At 39.8% G+C, this 21,914-nt stretch overlaps 1 protein-coding gene across 1 annotated transcript in view; it reads right to left on the reverse strand.

The window, feature by feature from the left end:
• LOC146362487 (hippocalcin-like protein 4) overlaps positions 1-17,358 on the reverse strand; it is a 34,659-nt gene extending 17,301 nt beyond the window's left edge. The window contains exon 1 of the mRNA XM_084920167.1: positions 17,186-17,358. The gene's annotated coding sequence lies outside the window, so the exon portion shown is untranslated. The remainder of the gene's footprint in view (positions 1-17,185) is intronic.
• Between the last annotated feature and the right edge of the window lie 4,556 nt (positions 17,359-21,914).

Below are 21,914 nucleotides of genomic sequence, written 5' to 3' on the forward strand. Positions count from 1 at the left end.
GAATACACTTTCCCTAATCTTTAAAGAGTACTTTTTAAACGCATTTCATTTGTTATTCTTATTTGTTTTGTTATGTAATCATTTATTTCTGGCACCATGACTGTGTTCTGAGTCAGTAGCAGGACCCTAAGACAAATAAAACAAGTCAATGGCAACAGATTAAATTGATTTAGCTGAGCAGCTAAAGTGGGGGTAGGTTGCAAATTGCCTTGCAAGGCAGCATGAGCTGCAGTCGGGCTAAAGCATGCATTATATATGAATTCCCAATAGAGAAGGGTATTAGCTGAGCCATCAGCTTATGTGAGCTAACATGGGGATCAGCTGATTAGCGACTGAGCTAAGCTTGATTGGCCTCCTAGAACAAATGCTATTCTCCACATGCTACTAAAATAAGTTAAGTAAAAGTGGACATATAAAATAGAAGTTAAGTTGTCGTCACCAACGAGGAGACACATTCAGTAAGTGGAAATTACTGCTAGTGGTCTGTTTTGACATTTCACTACAGTAGTGCTAATGTTAGCAAGAGGCTAGCATCCCTATTTATATCGACTATGCATATAATTTGTAACACCAAATTTATGCAAACGATTAAACTGTATTGTTTGTCTAGCAAAGTTAGTTTACTGTATACAATTATGCAGAAATGTATAACTAACTGAAGGTGGTTTCTATGTTAATGAAGTACTGAATAGAAAGTTATAGCAGAGGAAATATATAACAAACATATACACAGTACTAGAGAACTTTCCATTCCCATAATGACTGATATCATTCTGCAGTACCTCCATGATCACCTAATGTGAGCTAAGCCCATGACAGCATCTCCGCTATATTGGCCATAAAATGGCCCATTACTCCCATCACCGAGCACATATTCACACCACAGAGGACCACTGCAGTGCCTTCGTGACGCCATTCCTGACTCATGGCCCTGTCTGACAGTTTTCACACTCTGACACCAGGACACAGCCAATAGTGCCACAGCCAAGTGGCCACAAAATCCTCAGAGTGTGAGGTCAGTGTAATGGCTGAAATATCATCCTGTCTTACTTTATAGCAGTGAGTCATACAGGAAGAGGCCGCTGAACCCCAAATCACTGCAAACTGCAGAAATATTTTAGACTCTGCATAGCTGTGACAAGGTGAAAGTGCTGTAGTGCAGAGAAAAAGTAATGAGGGACTTCAATAGGTGACAGGTTGTTTTAGCATTACCCCGCTTTGAAAACAGTGGCTGTCATCTTATCAGGTTAAAAAGCAAAAATGAATTCTCTTAACAGCTGTCAAAGAGAAAAGGAAGGCTGTAAAAAGGATTCATTATTGTAGGAGCAATTGAAGACACTGAGGTGTTATCACAACCTTTTACTGCTCCTCTCTACATATACACACCAATGCAGACATCTTTGACTTTTTTAGTTTAGAGTTGCTTTAACCTTTAGAGTACAATGCCAATTTCACCAAAATTGGGACAGTGTATGAAATGTAAACTCTCATAAACCTGCGTTTCATTTACACAGAATGTAGAAAACATACTGAAAATAGACTTTTAAAGAAAGTATAAGGTCATTTTGAGTTTGAATGGGGCAACGTGTCTAAGGGCCACCGTGTAGCATTCTCTCTTTTATTAACAGTACATAAACATCTGGGAACCGAGGACAGCAGCTGCTGGACTTTTGGAATTTTGCTCTGTCCTGATTTCTAGCTGCTCCACAGTCCTGGGTCACATTTGAACTTATTTTGCATTTCGCGATTCTCAAATTGTTTTCAATCTGAAACCCCTGGACTGCAGGCAGTTCAGCACCACTGCCTGCAGTCTCAGTGGCTCTTCTACTATAATGCCATGCCACGTTGTAAGTGATGCAGTATGCAGTTCAGCATTGTGTTGCTGAAATATACAAGGCCTTCTCTGAAAAAAAGGGTCATGTCAGTGAGAGCATGTTTCTCTAAAACCCCGTGTATACCTATCAGCATTGATGATAGCTTTTCAGAAGTGCAAGCCCACAGATTCCTCTAGATTCTTTGAATCTTTTGATTATAATAAGCACTGTACATGATGATATATTCACAAGAGATACTGAAGTCTTCACAATGTTGTGCTAACGAACATTATTCTGAAACTGTTCCATGATTTGTAGATGCAGGTTTTTGCTGATTTTTAGACGTGTTGATGAGCAAATTTTTTTTTCTTGAAACAGCACAATATTTCAGCTTAAACACGTTGATATGTCCATTTCCATAATTTTCCATTCAAATGGACACTCTGCACACTCTGGTCATATATCACTGTAGGAGTGCAGTGGTGTTTATTTATCTATAACACAAAACAGGCTGTCTGGTGTTACCATCAGCTTGCGTTGCTGTTACCAAGCTGGCAGTTGGCTGTTACTCTGAGCTCATTTGCATCAGCCAGTAACACTTGAGTAAGCACAACAACTAAGAATAGCAGCGATAAGCAATGCACAACATAAAATGTGAAGACTGTTCACTGACAAAAAACAGCAACAAAAAAACAAATTAGCCAGATTATTTCAGTCCCGTATCTCAAATCGGCAAAACGTTGCAGTAACACTCTGCAGCTAGCATGCTCAGCATGCCCACGTTCTCTATTAAAAGCTAGCTCAAGCTATCTGTTTCCTTTTATAACATTAAAAATGTTGCAGCTAAAACAAGCATAAAACATGGTACTGCAACTGAGATACAGCTTAACATGAATAATAGGTGGTGCTTGTGCACTGCTCTCACCTGAAACACCTGAAAGTAACGTCTGAGCTGCTCAGTCATAAGTGATCCACGCTCCTACTGCCATCTAAAATTCAGTACTGCCTTGCCATTACATTCATGTGAGAACAGGTGAGTTTTTCCACTGTGTGCAGTGATGCAAAGCACTTTAAATAACAAAAACAAGTATTAACAATAATAATATTAATTATGTAGGGAGCGCTGAGTAATGCAAACCAACTGACAGAGATCTCTGCAACTTATAATAACCTTCAAAATATCCAGGTCAGCACACACACAAACCTTTAATTAGCTTCAGAAAAGTAAGGTATAGTCAGTTTGGTGTTCATTAAATGAATATGCACACTTTTTCTTAACAGTCTGAGTCTAAATGACTCAGTGTTTAATTGAGCAAATGTGTACATCACTGACTAACGTAGCAAAGACAACAAAAAACAAGTTATGCCACAAGCAATTTATTTTGGATTGTACGCTCCAAGGCGCGCACACACACACACAATCCACAGAGTTGGGGTGTTGTTTCTCAGGCCCTACTGGGGAAAATGAGCTTTTATCCCTCTGTTAGTGAAGCAAATGTAGCAGATAATAGTTTCCAGAGAAAGACGGCAAGAAGCAAAAACTAGTCAGTCGAGCGACGACGCTGGATTCTTATTCCGTCTAGAAGAATCAGAATATATATGGCTCACAACTCACAAAAACAAACAACTTTAGGGTTCACTGTAATCATTTCGAGGTCGGGTTCTCGTGTTCTGAGCTCATCCTACAGAAGCAGAGATCTAATGGGGCAGAGATTTTGGGAATGGACGTTATGGAGAGCTACAGTGTTTCTTTTTCTTGGTTTAGGCCGCCTTTCATTGCAAATAAGTCCGATTTCTGCAGAGCCAATGTGAAAGACTGAGAACACAGATTAACAGGCGCCCATGTCCTTTTTTTGTTTAGGCTGCCTTAGTTAGGCTTATGTGAGGGCTTAAGGCTGTGCCATTTGTACTTGAAGAAAGAAAAAGGCAATCATAAGAATGCATGAAATATAGACTCCACACCCCGGACTCACTTCCCACTTAAGTGATTTAAAAAGGTCTGCTGCTGCGGTCAGCTGCTCTACTAACTACAAAATAACTGATCAATCAAAGATCGGTGCCTGGCCCAAAACAACACCTGTGCCCATCAAACACAGAGACAGAAACACTGCCGCAAAAATGGTACCAAATGTGGATTAGGATGACACAGCTGCACACTGAGACAGAAATCGTTACTCTTCATCAGCATGTTAAACAGGAATTGCAGTGTTTCCTAGACAACTAGTTTGTGATTGTGGCGGGTAGCAGGGACGGGGGGAGCGTGCATGTGCATATGTGCGCCTGAAAAAAGGTACAACAACATTTCCTTAAATAAATTAATAAAAAAATTATAATTTGTGACAATAAATAACAATAAAGTATTCTTCTGCCTCTCCAGTCAGTTCCTCATCTTGTAACCTGGCCAGCCAAAACTTTCTCAAAATATCATTAGAATATAATTATATTATACTAATTACAATAATAATATGCAGTGTTGTCAGATGTCTTTCCAATCCATGCAGTTTCCTTTGTTGTTACTGATCTGAGGTTAACAGACCTACAAAGGCCACATTAGGAAGTTGGAGGTGTGGCAGTTGGAGAATCTTTAGGTTTGGACTTTAATTTTCTGCACTTTGTTTGGGCTTTTTTTTGGTGACGTTGTGGCTGTGTCACAAAGGTGATGCACCAAAAAAATATTTTGTGATTTATTTAGTTGCCAGCTGATTAATGCACTCCTTAAAAGTCTGCAGGGGAGACACCCACTAGTCAGGAAACCCTTGCCACTTACTCTCCAAGCTGTAACCAGTGCCGAACAATGTTCACCTTCACAGTTGCGACTGAGTTCCAATCGACACATTTCAAAACGTGTAACTTTTACTTTGAAGTGGAACAGTCTGGGTTTGTGGTTTGCGTCACCGTTTCACTGCAGTTTGCAGTTTCCATCCTAGTTTGCAGAGAGATGGAGATAAGTCAGCATCTTCCATGCAAACTACTGGTTACTGTGGTGACCTGCTAGTAACCAAAGCAATCGCAAGGATGATTTCACCAATTTCACCAATTTCACACTAGTGACTGCCAGCAACCTGCAGGAACCACTCGCTAACTTGTAGTGGAATATACTTTTTATCTAGCAACTGCTGGTTACCAGGGAGTCACTTAAAGAAAAAGCATCATCTGCAGACACAAGGTGAACCAAACAACCAAATAATTTTCCTCAACGTGCTAAACCCCCATGGAGAATGTCATTAGCAAGCAAAGACAATGCTCTTTCTAAAGTCAGATCAATCAGTGAATCTTGAATCCAAGATTACCAGTTTCCAGAGGGACATAATAAATCCTTAACAACCTAACAAAGGATCATATTCAATGAGAAATCAGCATCACCTCCTAATGTACTAATATGAGTATGTTTTAATGCCTAAATGCTGCTGTTTCCCTCTAGTGTACAGCCCAGAAAGTCAGCTCTGTAGCTCTTAGCTAAAAGATCAGTTGGTGTGGCAGCATGCTGTTGTTCTGCATGATGACGTCTTCGACATTCCATTCACGTGAACACACAGTGCAAACGCACGCGCAGACAGACACGCAAACATGTCGGCTTCAACCACAGACCTATTAGGTCTATCACACACTGACAATCTTACCCTTACAGACACTCACACACTGACACGAAAATGACAGAAGAGAAAAAGGAGAAGAAGAAAAATGAAGAGGCTCCATGTAGAAAACACTGGAGCGGATGACTCAATCTGGATTCACACTTCTCAGAGAGAAGACAACAGACAGAGAGAAGGAGAACCACGGGGAGAGAAAAGGTGATAAAGATGGGAGGATGGAGAAGAGATGTGAGATGTCAGGCAGATAAGAAGAGCTTGTAGAAAATTGTCCCAACAGCCATTCAAGAGAGAAAGACGTGTTTCTTATTGAGTCTGAAGGGGCCTTAATGCATGTTCATTCCAGCTGTCAGACTGATGGTAAACACTAAGTAAATGCAGGGGACACTCAGTGTGTGTGTGTGTGTGTGTGTGTGTGTGTGTGTGTGTGTGTGTGTGTGTGTGTGTGTGTGTGTGTTTCCCCAGCATGATGGCATGATCTATCTGACTGGATAAACTGTTAAACCATGCAAGAGTCCACAGTACCTTTTTTTTCCCACATTCACAGCACTTTGGGAGACTGATGTATGACTGAAGCGCTACACTCCAAGCTTCTCAGAGTGAGATCAGATGGCAGTAAGAAACTGTACTCCCAAGAAAACCAACAGGGTTAGCTGTTTGAGCAAGTGCCCTGAAATAAGCTTTTCTTATTTGACAAAGCCTTCCTGTAGCAGTAGTGACAGTGATGGGATTAGTTAGAAGTCAGTTTTAGTGTTTGGGTCAACATTACACTGAGAGAATTCTTTAATGCATATCAACCAAACTCTTTTTTTTTGGGGGGGGGGGGGTTCAACCTCGACTGAGAACATTAACCTCAGCTTCTGTTTAGTGATTCATCTTTTCTGAATTATAATCTAGATCAGAATATCAGAATGTGACACAGCAGGCCATCTCTAAAATCCTGAAAAGGCATCCATCCATGTTTGTTATTTTTTAAATAATTTGCCTGAGTTTGCTTGGCCTTCTGATAGGTTATTCGTATTTTTTGCTAGTGGGTTCTCACCAGGGAGCGATGAGCTACACCAAACTCCAGCAATGACAGAGTACTGGTACATCTCAGTCAGTTTAAAAAGTTTTTGTGTCCATAAAAGGCAGAGCTCATACGAGCAATGTCAGAGTAGGGCTGTGCGATATGACCAAAATCTCATATCCCGATATAAGACATCTATCGCCCGGTAGCGATATAAATCACAAAAATTGAACATTTTCGGTAAATTATGTGAATCTCGGGCAGCTCGACTTGCGTGAAGTGTTTCCAGCTGGGCGTCATGTACCTGGAGTCGAGTGTATGCGTGAAGCTATACATTTTTAGACATAAGTTTTAACGGCCGCCGTTTTCTTTGTGAGTATTTATTACAAAGCGTGCTGCAGGGAAAAGCCTGTTCTAACGTTTGAGTCTAAGGTTTCTTTTTTAGCACATGACGGCTCTTTTTTGCTTCTCATCCGTCAATACTTTGCATACTATTTCACGTGATTCCGTTTAATTTGAAAAGTCTCAACAGGAACTTGAGCTTTATTGTGAAAGGTTTATGTGGAAAATAAACAAGCGGACATGCGATGGTTTTACCGACAACGCATAAAAACAGGCGCTTGTCCGTCCGTAGTGTGGTTATATAAAATATAAGAGAAAGAGAGAACTTTAAGAAATTAATATAGCCACTACAGTGACCATCAAAACGATGAAAAAATATTGCCGTAAACAGTTTATTTTGCAACACCACAAAACAAACGATAACATAAAATGAAACGATAGACATTTTTATATCGTCATCCGATATATATCGTTATATCAAACAGCCCTATGTCAGAGTAGTTGTTTTATGCAACTAAACTGGTGTACACCTCAGATTTACCACTAGTCAAGTTAGAAGTGTCTGCTGTTGCCCCAAACAGGATGGCGCTGTCACAGTTCTGGGTCATTTGTGTGTGTTTTGATAATATTTTGTATTATGGTTTATGTTCAGGTTCATTTATAGTCATAGTTATTCTATTTTGGAGTTTCTTACAGTCCCTGTTTAGTTCTTGGATTATTAGGTTCCCCCTTGTGTCTTTGCCCTGTGTCTCTCTGTGTTTATGTGACCGCTTGTGTCCTCCGGCCCGTCATGTCCCCTCTCGTCTGCTGTTCCTCCACTCCTCTCTCAGTCTTGCGTTCTTTCATTTCCTGTTTTATTGTGATGGTCATATGTTCCATGTTCAGTGCGTTTAGTTTATCATCCCTGGTCTCGTCATATCTAACTTGTGTCAACTGTGTTCCCCATGTGTTTTGTGTTCCCTCATCATTGTACATTTAATCCTCTGCCTCCCTCCGTTCAGTGTCGTGTTCTCCCTCACAGTTGTGCGTTTCCCCATTTTTTTGTTATTATTTTCCATTCTCAGCAAATAAAGCTGTGTTTTGAGTTCATGTTCCGCCTATGAGTCTGCGTTTGGGTCGTACACTGCCTGCTGCACACAGCCGATTCGTGACAGGTGCTGCTTTGAAAGGGCAAAATGCCCAGATTTGGTACTCTATCTATCCAATGCTGAAATCAGCTACAGCTGCCTGTACCAGCACACCTCAGTCAAAGCAGCCATGCCAATGGAAGAATAATAATAGAAGAATTTTTATTGTAATAGAATAATATGAAAAAAATTAACTCACCCAATATTAAAACCAATAGTCATTTTGTCCTGCTCTGTAAACATGCTTTTCAGTGTTGTTTAGTTGGGCGTCTCTATGGAGACTGACTAGCTTTGGGAGACAGCCTCCAGTGGTCATTCAAGAAACTGCAGTTTTTTAGTTTTCACGTTAGTGAAACTTTTTCACCCTTCGTGGCTGCCGATTGTTTTCCCAAAAAACAGATTTCTTTATTCATTTACATATAAATGTTTTTTTCTAATTCTCTTTTGTGTTTTGATCGCTCTCTTGCTTCACTTAAATAAAGGCAGAGGAACCTTCAGTGCCTGCATTGACCATATCATACGGGGATGCTGTTTATCGTGCCACTGCAATACTTTATTTGAATTCACACAGTTCTTCGATGGAGTCCAAATATTTTTCTTCACAGACGCTCAAGAGACTACACACAAGGAACAAAACAAGGGTGAATACACAGTCATTATGATGAGGCTCATGCGGGCTGACTTTAACCAAACAGATCCCAGAGGGGACAATGTGTTGGTGTCCCAGCGACTGAAAATGATTAGCTGGCAAAAGCTGTAATTGAGTTGGAAAGGAAGCAAAAGTGGCAAACTGGGCTCTCTTACAGTCTTTAGTTTTGTCTGTGTGTGTGTATGTGTGTGTGTCTGTGTGTGTGCTCAGTGTTTGCAGTGGCAATAACCTTTGTGAGAGTGGAAAAAGTACGATGGACCGTAGCAGCAATAGAGGAACAATCAATCACATACCAGTCCAATACCAGCCTCCCTATGAACTGCACGGTCCAGTGTGTGTGTGTGTGTGTGTGTGTGTGTGTGTGTGTGTGTGTGTCTCTCTTTTCAATAGAGAAAGCAAAGGAAGTGAATAAAAGAAGACAGAGATGTCTGATGAGACATGGACTGCCTTCCTATTGATATGTGAATGAGAAACCCCAACCAGAATGGTCTTTATGGCAGCAGACCAAGTCATCAAAAATGAAATTGAACAATATGTCGCCTTGACAACAGCTGTCCAGCTCACTGCCAAGCCACCATCCGGGATGGAGAATGAGGCTTTCGGCCAATCGAAATAGTCCCTCTGCCAACTGGACCTGACGAAATGGCTGACAGATATATGAGCTGGATCTGTGATTTTATTGAAAATCTAAATATGTACCAGAGTCTTCCACATCCCGCGTGACGCTGATGTGTTTTGATTAGATATTGCTGAAGTGAAGAGAGGGCCATTACACTGTGGAAAACATCCAAACTGATTCAATTCTCATGCAGTCATATGATAAAATGTTAGAGGAGGGGGGAAAAGGCTAATCGTCCTCTATGTGAAAAGTTGACAAGTTATTTGTGCTTTCTGCTGCCCTTTTTGACATAAGCTTCAGAATAACGACATGGTTGTGTTTAAACTTTTCAAGCATATTAGTCGTCCTTCCAATCAGAGTGGTATCTTTTTCCTTGCAGTAGCCTTTTTGCACTTACCTGTATTGCATTCTCTTTTTTTTTCTTTATCAGCTCTTCATCCAGAGCCTCAGATGATATTTCCTGGTTTTATTGTCTCTCAAAGAGAGAAATGAGACAGATGCGCACTTACTCAGTACACATATGGCTGAACGCAGGTGACTGATTGGTCAGATCTGTTTATAAATGCTGCAAATTCTTCCTGAGAAATTACGTGATCGGTGTGAACGGTTGTATTAAAAATAGGTGAGTCCCAAAAATATTTAACGCAAAAATATTCACACAGGCTTCAGGTGTGAAAGGTCTTCAGTCGTACCACTGGGCAGAAGGAAACGTCCATCTACCCATGAAAAAAGGCTAGCATAACAGGATGTAAACATTGATAATGCCCACACACAGACAGCATAAAAGTTGGGTGTAGCTTCTGGGACTGAAAAGTGAAGCCCACATATAAGTGCCTTAAAGAGGCATGATATTTAACGAAGGAAACAAATCTCGTAGTTGCAAAAAGACTTCTTGCCCTGCATAAATCTATCAACCAATAAGCACAGAGTTTCACAGTGAGATCTATCACTTATTTGTTAGATCTGGTTCCAAAAAACCAAGATGGCAGTCGCAAAAATGCTTAGCTCAAGGGTACAGCCATCTTTTATACTGTCTATAAAAGACAGTAGAAAAGTGTGAGATGTAATGTCAGCTAGCTGCATGCTAGCTCTATTCCTTAAAATGAGCTATGAACTAAAACCATACACCCAACATTTGAGGTATGAACCCAGACCATGATGTTTGAGAGGCATTACATAGCTAAATCTTAGAAGAACTATTAGTAAGCAGGATTTTCCAGAAAAGTTATTAACCCTGGCACCTTCAAGTGGCATCAGAAATGACTATTTCATCTTGCACTTAGTTAATGTAGTGGTATTAATCCCATTTAATGCAAATTCTGAGGCACAGACGAACGGCGGAGGTGTATTGGCCTTGGTACATCTCCGTCTCTGGAGAGAAACTGAGGGAGAGACAGCCCACAACAGCAGGATTGCAGAGGTTAATGTCTCTTATATAAGGCACAAAATGACTTCTTACAATTATAAAAGGACATGTTGTTTCCTACAAATATAGTCTCATATTTAATCTCCATATCAGGTTATATCATAGCATGGTACGTGCTGCAGTAAGGACAGATTGCTATAGAAACACAGCTCACCTCAACACTGTTCAAATGCTAATTTAGGACTAGGAAAGCCTGGGGAGAAACACAGGGGACAAAACAGCTGTGTGCATGTACCCTTATGAATCATTTTCTCATCTAACCTTTAACCATCATATCTAAAAGATCAGTATTTTATTTATTGCCACAATTGCTGCACATTTTCTAAAGTCTGGATGATTCATTTCTGACTGCTGCACTAATTGTTGTCTATTTCTATAATTGTTGTCTTAAGTATTCCAGCAACTGTGGGGATAAATATTGTGGTTTGTACTCTCTCTTCTCTCTCTGTCTATATGGAAACTGTTGTTTACTTTTGGGCCACATGTCACCAGTGGCTAATATTTCCCCCTTTGTCTGTCTTTATAACCTGATAGTATGTGATGGTGTTTTTGCCTCAAGTGATGAAATAAGTTTGTTCTTTTCATGTTTCGATGGAACCATTTTCATGCATATTTTGCAACTGGACTTTGTTGGAGGTTCTTGAGGCAGCTCTCTTTTTAGGTACCAAAATTCTCAGTGGAAGCTGACATAGGACACTGCCTTGTGTTCAAAAAAACAAGCAAGATGAAGAAGATTAAGAATAATATCTCTGAGAAATAACTTGGTTGCCCAAATGTATGTTTAACTACCTACTTTGCTAATACATCACATTAAATTTTAATTCATATTTAACTATTAAAAGCTGTTTGCTTTTTTTAGATGTGTGGTCATCAGAGGACAGCTCCTACAAACATGCGATTTTATAAATTATCACCGTAGATTAAACAGAATATAAAGTGTTTAAAATTAGCTCAGCCTGAAACATCTGCATAGACCTTAACCACATAGAACAAACTAAACTGAATGGCTGTCCACTATTAAAGGTAGACACTTTCTAAGTTTGGATACAAGAAATAATTCATAGTGGATAACTGTATGGAAATCATACTTGGTGAACACATTTCAGCCTGTCACTTTTAGGGGTACACCACTGAATCAGATGGATGTCTGCATCAACTGATATTAGCATTGTTGACTGGTATCAGCAAATACCAACAAATACATTTTCTGATATGTCGGACTTTTGCTGAATGTGTTTACATTTAGTTAACTGTTTCAAAACAGTGTGATGAATAACTTGTAATACTCAAGATGTATCTGTTTTCTTGATTTAGCAAAAGATATTAAAAAAAAACCTCATAATTAAATTATATAAAATATTGGCATTACTGTACCCGGTGGCCAAATTATTGTTTAAAAGATTGTCACTAACTCAGAATATCACAATATATACCTCCTTAGTCATTTTGCTCATTGATAGGTTCATATAAAAATATTCCAACATTTAAAAAGGTAGAAAAGAAAATCATACATTCTTCTATGAGTCTTCCTTCTCTCACCACCAACCAGTCAACCAGCAGATGGCCCCGCCCCTCCCTGAGCCTGGTTCTGCTGGAGGTTTCTTCCTGTTAAAAGGGAGTTTTTCCTTCCCACTGTCGCCAAAGTGCTTGCTCATAGGGGGTCGTATGATTGTTGGGTTTTACTCTGTATGTATTATTGTAGAGTCTACCTTACAATATAAAGCGCCTTAAGGCGACTCTTGTTGTGATTTGGTGATATATAAATAAAATTTAATTAAATTTAATTCTTTCAGTTGTGAAATAGTTAGACAGATTTGGAGGAATAAGGGGACTAGTGCAACTGCATTGGTCGTTAGCAGATTGCCATGATCGCCTGGAGCTTGCATGGCAGATACTGACAGATCTGGAAACACTTGCCATTTACTCTCTAAGCTATTGAAAAAGTCTGACCAAAAACAGAGAATATTAAAAGTAAAAATTTTATCTTACAATTGAACCAAAATATTTCGAAAGGCACAACAAAATGGTCCCTACTTCCAGTTTGCATCGCATTATTCACAGTCTTACTGTTGCTTAGAGAGCAGTTGGCAAGTTGTTGCTGACAAGTCGGCATCTGAACAATTTGTTGATGATCAAAGCGATCACAAGAATATTTTCAGTGGACTGCATACTTTTTTGTGATTAATTTCATCCAACAGCAACCAACTGGCAACCACTGAGAGAATTCACATTGTTCACTAGCAACCACTGTTTGACAGGCAGTCACCAACCAGTCTCTAGGCCTGTGTGACCCAAAAGACAGTTTATAGTGGTAATTAATTACAAATTAACATAACTAATAACTCACAGATGAAAAAGGGAAAAAACCTTCACATGCAAGACTCATGATTCCACCACCAACGTGGTGGATTGAAGTGGAGATCGTTGATTTCCTGTACACAGAAATTAATCAGCACCTATGAGACCAAGTGCACAAAAAATGTTTTTGGGACATGAAAATAAGGGTAGAAAGTTTGTGTCCAGATAAGAGACGATCACATGGCTGACAGACAGAGGAGTCAGACACTTTAACAACTAAGGACAATTTTAGTATCAAGGCTCACATAAACTGCTTATTTTAAAGTGTGGGAGGGAGCCTCTATTAGTAACTGTGGGTGTTCATTAGTTATTCATCAATAATACCTAACTCCTTCACTCAACATTCCTTTGTTTTCCCTCAGCCAATGTCATCCATTCAGAAGCAGACAGGAGCTAGGACTGTGCCCCCCACTCCCTTGCCACAGTAATTTTTTTCTACCGCAACATCTGCCTCCCTGGCTAATAAAGCACGAGACAGGAATGGACGAATCAATCAGTCAAGAGACGTGCATGCAGCAGCTCATGCCAGCCGCCCTCACAAACACAAAGCACACACTGAGCCAGTGATGCATGAGACAGATGCACAGTACACCTGGCCACAGGCTTACAACAAAATGGAAGTGATACAAGGGGAGAGAATAAAAAAGAGGGAGAAGTGTGGGGGGAGGTGGGGAGGGGGGGGTCAGTGCATCTTTTATCCACAGATGTAGGACATGAAAAAAAGGGGGGGGAAAGAGGACACTGGAAAAACAAACAACACATTCAAATGAACAGTCACATACAGGAAATTGTAGTGTAACATGTTCCTGCGAGCTGATATTATTGTACTACACAGAAAGTGGATCAATAGGTCATTCTTTCCGGGGGAAGAGCATGTAACGATAATAATGTGTTTTCCTATCCAGTGATCTGTCACTCAGTCAGCTGTTGTGTGTAACTGTAGCTTCTTTCCACCCACTGTTGGAAATAACAGTGGCGCTTCGGCTGTGTTTAACAATGCTGCAAAGATCAGGTGATCAACTTACCAAATGTTTAGGGAACAGCCTGCTGCTCCTATTATGTGATGAGTACAAGGACATCAAAATAAATGTCCCTGCTATGGATTGCTCTGAAGCGAAGTAACAAAAATGGCAGTTTTGCAATCAGCCACAGTACTGTAGCTGATACCGTTTTCACCTTGTGAATTATCTGTCTTTCCACAAGTCATCCTGGCAACATGTGGCCCTGGAGACACCTACTGGACTTTTTTAAGTACTTTGGGTGATGTAAACATAACAATCATGTACGATGCAGTCTCAAAACATTACAAGTGTGTAGTTAAGATCAAAATGAAAGCCATGTTCGAAGATGGTAGACAGATAAAAATACAACTTCAGGATACCCCTAATGCTTTGAACCGGATGCAGGAGCCAATCAGATGTTTTGTAAGGTGGCCTTTGCCGTGTTTCACCAGATTAGGATCTGGGGTTATTGGCGTAGGGATGCACCCAGCTATTCTGATGCTCATTCAAAGCTAGCTATTGTAGCCGTGAGCTGATTTATGGAACTGTGCCATTCAATTGAACACACTGTTTGATGCTTACTTAGCCATCCATTAGTAGTACACCGATTCCCAGAAAAACCAATAAGGACGGATCTTCTTCTACAGGACCGAAGAAGCCAATGGCCAAAGGTCCAACAATTTCTTCAATACACAGCAAATTATTGAATAACAGAAGCTGCAGAAGATGACTTTGCATCTAAATGTTGAGAAATGGTCAAAATGTGAAAGATAAAAAGCCTCTTTACAGCTAAAAATGGTTGAAAAGTGAAAGAACACACTTTCACCTCAACACCTCTAAAAGCCATAGGTTTGGACTGGCCAAAGGCCTGTATTAATAAGTTCGCCATGCTACACACAATGAAACCGAAATATAATTTAAAACTTTAAAACCTTTTTTTAAATATTAAAAATACAGAATGGCTTCCAATTTATTACAAACTGTAATATAAAACTGGTCCTTGTTATCGGCAGTTAGCCTAAGTCAGGGTATGTGTATCCTAGTGGAACTTGAAAAGGATGAATCATTGCAACCCTAACTTTCACTTATGAAATTGTGTCCTTTCTTTTTTCAAAAATCTTTCCATAATCCTGAAAAACAAATTTAGAAGTAACGGGACATTTTTTAGAGACCATGACAACATCCATGCACATCTGGATCTTGGTGGCTAACAGCAGAGATTCTTTAACGGTCATTTTCCCGGCCAATTTGAAGTTCTGTTTTTCGTGATCTGCTGATATCGATTTTCTATAACTAAAAGCAAATACAAGCAAATTATGTTTAATGCAGCATTTTAATGTTCAAAATAAAAAGTGATTAATCTTTACAACTTCTCCCAAACTCCAGCGACTTATGGGATCTTTTCTCACTACTCTGCTCTGCTAATGTACGTTGCTGTACGCCCACCTTTACCCAAAACATCCTACCTTACCAAACAAAAGCTCCCGCAGCGTTTATATGACAGAACAAAAGTCAGCTACTTACATTATTTTTCAGTGTGTTTATAACTTTACCACATCGCCCCTTTTCTACTTGTCTCCATGATTTTCCTCACACCTGTTGATCCCACACTGCTGGTTTGAATCTGTGCTTTAGATAGCTTTAGCTTTAGCAACTTTGCCTTTGTTGGCTTATTAAAATGTCCATGTCCATGCCAGGACGATGGTGATTTAACTTTTGTATTAGGTTTGTGGTTCTGAACAGTTTACTTTGGAAAACGTTATAACTGCAGTTACAATAAAACTTTTACACTAATATTATGTTGGCATTTGGCTGTGAGTGTTAGCACAACTATTTACCTGTGCATCTGTGCGTGTGTTGCACATGAATGAAACAAAATGGCTCATAATGGGACACAGATGACACTGACTGGCTAGTCACCAGTCCTGGCCAACCACGCTGGAAACTGGCCGATCCCAGCCCCTGGCCAGTCAATCGGTGCATTACAAAAACTCAAATCTTAAACTTAAAAACAAAACAGAGCAGTGAAAGTGTACCGTGTGGGTCTGAGACCTGTCGTGCACTAAGGACCTGCTGCTCCTCAGTTAAAGGCCAGCAGCCAAAGGACTGCAAAGCCAAAATTATTTGTCACTGCCACAACCATACCATCACAGATGTGCTTGTGTCTTGTTATTTTTATGTAATAATGCATTTTTTTAATTATCTCAAACACCATATATTATGTGCAGACTTATCATAGAAATAGAAATACAGATAGAAACACAGTGCAATACTTTGATGCATGTGATTTGACTGTTTGAAGCCCAGGAGGCCACCAGTAATGTGAACAAGCACTCACACACACACACACACACACACACTCATTTAAAGCTGGTCTTATTGATTGTCCTGGTATCATCCAGAGGACTGAATTATGTAGATAAAACTAAACCACCAGCTCAGCCTGCTTTGATCACCCATATCTGCCTCACTCTGCACTCTCACAGGTCAGCAACAAATGACTCATGGATACAGTTTTCTCTCGCAAACACACAAACACACAAAGACTGACTCCTGATATACAGCACTTGTTACATTTAGCGCAACCATCCACTCAGGGGGCAGTCAGAGCCTCCATGTATTCGCTAAAAACAGCAGGATATGCAACTACCTTTTGCATGCTTATATCAAGCCATTAACAGAACACAGTCAGAGTCCAGTTTCAGTCTTGAAACACGGAGGGAGCTTTATTTTGTTCAGCCACTTATTGCTCCTAAAGCATGAAGGGCATCCTTGCTCTGACTTCCCAAAGCTGCATTTTCAGGTAAAGGCAGAAGAAAACAGCATATTCTTTAAAAATGACTCACCAAATGCCAGGGTGATAATGACTGCTGTCATCACCAGAGTGCCTCTTTTGTTTTGAACAGGGAAACGTGGACCCAAGTTCAATTGCCTCTACAGCCCCAAGTGTCCTTGAGCAAAACACTTGAAGCTCTATTTGCTCAACAAATACAGTCCAGTCTACCTAAAACACCGACTTTGATTCATTTGCAGTGACAAATTATCACAGTGATACAAACAGGGGAGAGAGTTAAGTTCATCCTTTCTGGATAACAGCCAACAGCAAAATAGTGTCCATGACTTCTTGTTTTAATCTCTTTTTTAGAAATTAAAGGCAGATTTGACACATTTTCACTACCACCTGTGCACGTTAATATGACGATGGAAACAGAGTATTTACAAATATGCCAAATAAATGTCCTCCACTTACCCTGTAACGCGTGGAAGAAGATTAAGCTCCTTTCAGCCAGAAAACAAAAGCCTCTCTTTTTCTTTCCAGCTATTCTCGCGGCGGTGTTTTGCTCCAAAACAGTTGTTCCCTTATGTAAAATAACCTTCGCGTTAACTCACCTCTCTCTCTGGAAGCAGATGAATGAACCGCTGCGTCTCCCTTGCCAACACATTTGCATAAAGCCCGCCTCTCCGACCCGGAGATTGGCTAGGTTTCCGTTTAAAGGTGGACCCCTTTCAAGTGATTCGACGGAGCCGCACGTCAATAAAACAAAGAGCGCACAACAAGCGCACGCGCCTGTGCCCTGGCGTCCTGTCTCTGTAGCACCGCATGCGCAGCAGAGAGAGAGAGAGAGAGAGCCCAGTAGTGAAAAACTGTAAAGAACAACACGTCTCCAGCGAAAACAGAAATACACACGACACATGTTCGTTGTCCTGTGTAATTTTCTGGTACTTCTCGCTCAAATTCACCATATTTTATTTTATTTTATTATTTGTAAACTTTGTCCTTTAGCTCCTATAACATGGTGGATATTTACAGAACAGAAAGGAAACCTGGGCCCATAAGCTCACAAAGAATTAGACACCAGACAAAATAGCAACACTACAGAACTCTTAACTGTAACACTCATGACAGGTACCTTGAATGAGACTGTCACCGTGGAAATTGTTTCGTTGTTAAAGAACGTTACATGTGGTTTTCAGGACTTCCATGTGGCTGGTGATTGATGGTGGTGACAATGGTGTAATGGTCAAAAGTTATTTGTACACTTCTCATCCTTATTTGTTGCAATCTTGGCTCAGCCAAGAGGAAACATAGCCTATACCATGTCAGAATAGACTGTATAAAAGTCAGATGTCGTTTGTGGGACTGTGAAGTGAAGATAACATGGAATTGTCTTAACCTGCTTTCTTTTTAATGACCAGCAGGGGGCAACACTTTTGTTTGCAGAAAGATATGAATAGAAATCTATAAGAAAATAGCTTTTGGCTCACTTGCTCTGTGATCGTAGTAAACATGATTTATAGACCCAATCATTATTTTAAAGCCATAATGAACATAATATAAAGTTTATTTTGTAAACTGTGATCATTAATACAGAATATTATGAAGGGTGGGTTCATTGATTTACAGCTATAGTTACAGTCCCGTTGAGTATGTCACGTCTTTAAATTCAGGCTCATCACACCTAGTTTCAAAACACCAAGATGGTGACTGCAAAAACAATCAGCTCAAACTTTCCTATAGGTTCAGTATCCAATAATTAAGGTCACAGTGGCTAGGCCTATTACATATGTAGTTTACAGTTGTCAGCTATGATGGAAATGCTAGCGCTAACTAGCAAGCTAACAGTGTCAGATTTTATCTTTTTAATTGAGTTTAAAATGTGTTGCAGTATTACACAGTGTATATACTAGTGCTGTCAGCATAAATCTCATTAAAATGACATTAACGTCATAACCGCATTAACGCGGCAAATCCGTTAGCAGGTTAGCATGGATTGCCCCGTGCCCGCTAACCGCGCTAATGTGTTGACGCCATGCAGGCCCACGCACGGTTATTGGCATTAACGCCATTTTAACGAGATTAACGCTGACAGCACTAGTATATTCATTTTACATTTTATTAATACATTTTTAGTTTATATATTGTAATATATGGAACTATACTAACAATTATTCTTGGCTAAATTCCTGCAAAGCATAATGGCAACACACTGCACTGTCCATTTAGAACACCTCCAAATGGAAAATTAGCTCATCTATAAGCAGCTCCTGTGGAAACCAGTTGGTGACGGCAGCTCTTCATAATTTTTATTCAATCTATATACAAGACAAGTCATGGGTCATGGGTGAGAGTCTTTAAGCTTCTTATTGTTATTGCAACCCTGTCACTGTACACTAATGCCTCAAATCTTGTCCCAGATAGTTACATAATAGTTAACACATGTATTGATTTCTATCATGCCAATACTCTAATGCAGTGTTGTTGTTACTAAGAGAATCCAGACTGAGTGTTTGATTAGAAATCAATCTCAGTGAGCAAAACAGAACTTGTATTAACAGGTAACCTTTTTATTATTTTCCTAATACATGAAAATACATTTAATATTGTAGGTGAAAAAACGAATTCTAACAGACAAAATGTCACAACGTGATTAGCCAAGGTGAGCCACAGCCTCTCATTTGAGAATAACATAACCTTCAGCACAAGGTTAACCTCCATATCTCTGCAGGAGCACTGCAACACACACTTCTTCTTTTCTGTGGCGTGAGTGTTGTGTGTCCTTCACTTCAAGGTAAGTTCTGAAAAACTGTGAAAAAGAACAGGACAAAACAACGTGTTTAGACTTAATTATGGAGCTAGTTTGTGAAATGTTGATTGCATTAATCGTATTAATGCAATCATATAATTGTATAAGTGTTATGCTAAACTGTGCTCACCCATGGCTGTTCAGGTTTCTCATGTGACATTGAGCAGAAAGAAATATCTTTTTATCTCTTTCTTGCAGATTTAAATAGAAGATGATGCTGGATTTCAGTGTTAAATTATAATACCATAATATATAAAAATAGGAGTCTAAAGCTTACAGTAGATTATGCTCTGAATGATAGAGGTAATGTTGGTAAGCATTTGTTCATGATTAATTATTATACTTAATTAATAATTGACAGTCATCTGACAACCAGAAAAAAACATGTAGCACCCGACCAGCTGCCAAGTGGTTCCAGGAGGCCAAAATCAGAAAATTGCAAACACTTTGCTAACTGTGAGCTGAGCGGCAGTAAAACTTCAAAAAGTGTGGCGCAAACAGGAAATAGAGAACGTTTCACCTTCAGACCAGTCTTCAGGCCTATGTGACTGGAGATTTTGCAGTTGATTTCACAGTCATTAACCTCCTGCAACCACTCCTCCCCAACACAATATACATTTCATTTCCTTGCAAATAGTGGTTACCGGACGGTCACTGAGTGTTCTCTAGGTCTGTGTGGCTGCGACCTTATTAACTTGACCTACAGCATCACATGTCCAAAATTCCTGTCAAGTTAATGGTGGTTAATAGTCACATGGTTAACGGTCACATGACTGCAAAACCTGAATAGTCATACACTGCATTAAAAAAAAAAAACAACAACAACAGCCCTTTTGGGTTTTTTGGACTGTATGGTATTTTGAGGGGGGTCATTGTTTTGTTTTTTGTAGCCAAAAGTGACTATATTTTAGGTAGACATAATCCTTGATTAGCTTTTACAAGTAACGTATATAATCCCATGAAAAATGTTCCAGAAGGCACTAGCACCACACAGTCGAGGAGTCCAAATCAGTCACTACAGCCAAGTCCTTAACTTTACCCCCTTATTACCATAACCCAAGTACATCAGGGTTTTTTTTTTTAAATCACCAACCATACAGTTTTGATGGTACAGTACAAGGCCATGATTTATACAAAGTTGTCTTTTATAGTATAAAACATGGCTTTAGAGCTTCCAGATTATAAAATAAAGCCAAATGCACGAGTGCCTTAAACCTGCATTCTGTCTGAAGGCCAACCAAAGGTAACAGCTGCAGTTACAAAAAGAGTTCTGGTGGAAAACAGCTTTCTGACTTGACTTGTCAGAACTTGTTGAGTTTATGGGCTCAGTCACCAATTTTGAATCATATTGAATTAAACTGTAAGTTTGTTTTGTAACCCTCCTTCATACCACATTTCAAAGTGGAGGATTATTTCATGCTAATTGGCTGTGAACTCGTCAGTCACCCGTCTTTAACCATTTAGTGTGCAGTTTAAAAGCCTACAGCAGAAAAGTTCATCCCAAGGCTTGAAAACGAGATGTTACAAAAAGACTTTTGCCCTTGGTCATTTTTAGGAGCCTGATCCAGGATCTACAGTTTTTACACTCCTGCATTCACAACAGCACTAAGGCTAACCTCAAAGACAGGAAGTGTAAGTACGAAAGTCCACATTGGCTTGCCTGAAACACCAACCAATCAGCTTCATTGTGTTCAGAGACCAGGCTTCATAATCAAGTACCATTAAACTTAACTTGTTGGCACTTGGCTGTAGCTTTATTGTTAATGTACCAGCAGGAGAGTGATATTCCTTTTTTCAGCTCTCAGCAAGAAGGCACACATTCCCCAAAATGTCCCCCAGCACTGACCTCAACGCTAAGTCTCAGGTCCTTCAATCATTTTTCACTAAGTATTTTAACAAAATCCCATCCTTATTTTTCCAATTCGTCTTTCTGTCTTCCTCTTTCTTCTCCTCCCTGTAATTCAAGTATGTATTATTGAAACCACATTAATTGATATGAAATGAATCTCTTGCCCTCTAATTGAAATATGCTTAATTGAAAATGGCATGAATTTAGTATGAACCTCCCTCCCTCCCCTCTTACCTCTATGAATATTCATGAGTGAACACGTCCATCAGCAACAGAGAGTTGCCATGGGAGACAACCCATCCAGCCTGTCCTCAGCCTCTCATCCCTCTCTGCTCCCTTTCATCTCTCCTGTCCTCTGTCACCACTGATCTCCTCACTTTGGCACCGTTCAGTGTTTGCTCAATTCCTTCTTTCCCCCTTTATTCTGTTGACACTTCAGAAATAAAGTCATTTTAACTATGACAAAATTTGATCTTTACATATATATATATATATATATATATATAGAGAGAGAGAGAGAGAGAGAGAGAGAGAGAAAGAGAGAG

The sequence above is a fragment of the Perissodus microlepis genome, chromosome 22 (assembly GCF_051167445.1).
Source record: "Perissodus microlepis isolate ML-2025 ecotype Zambia chromosome 22, ASM5116744v1, whole genome shotgun sequence".
Taxonomy (NCBI): Eukaryota; Metazoa; Chordata; class Actinopteri; order Cichliformes; family Cichlidae; genus Perissodus; species Perissodus microlepis.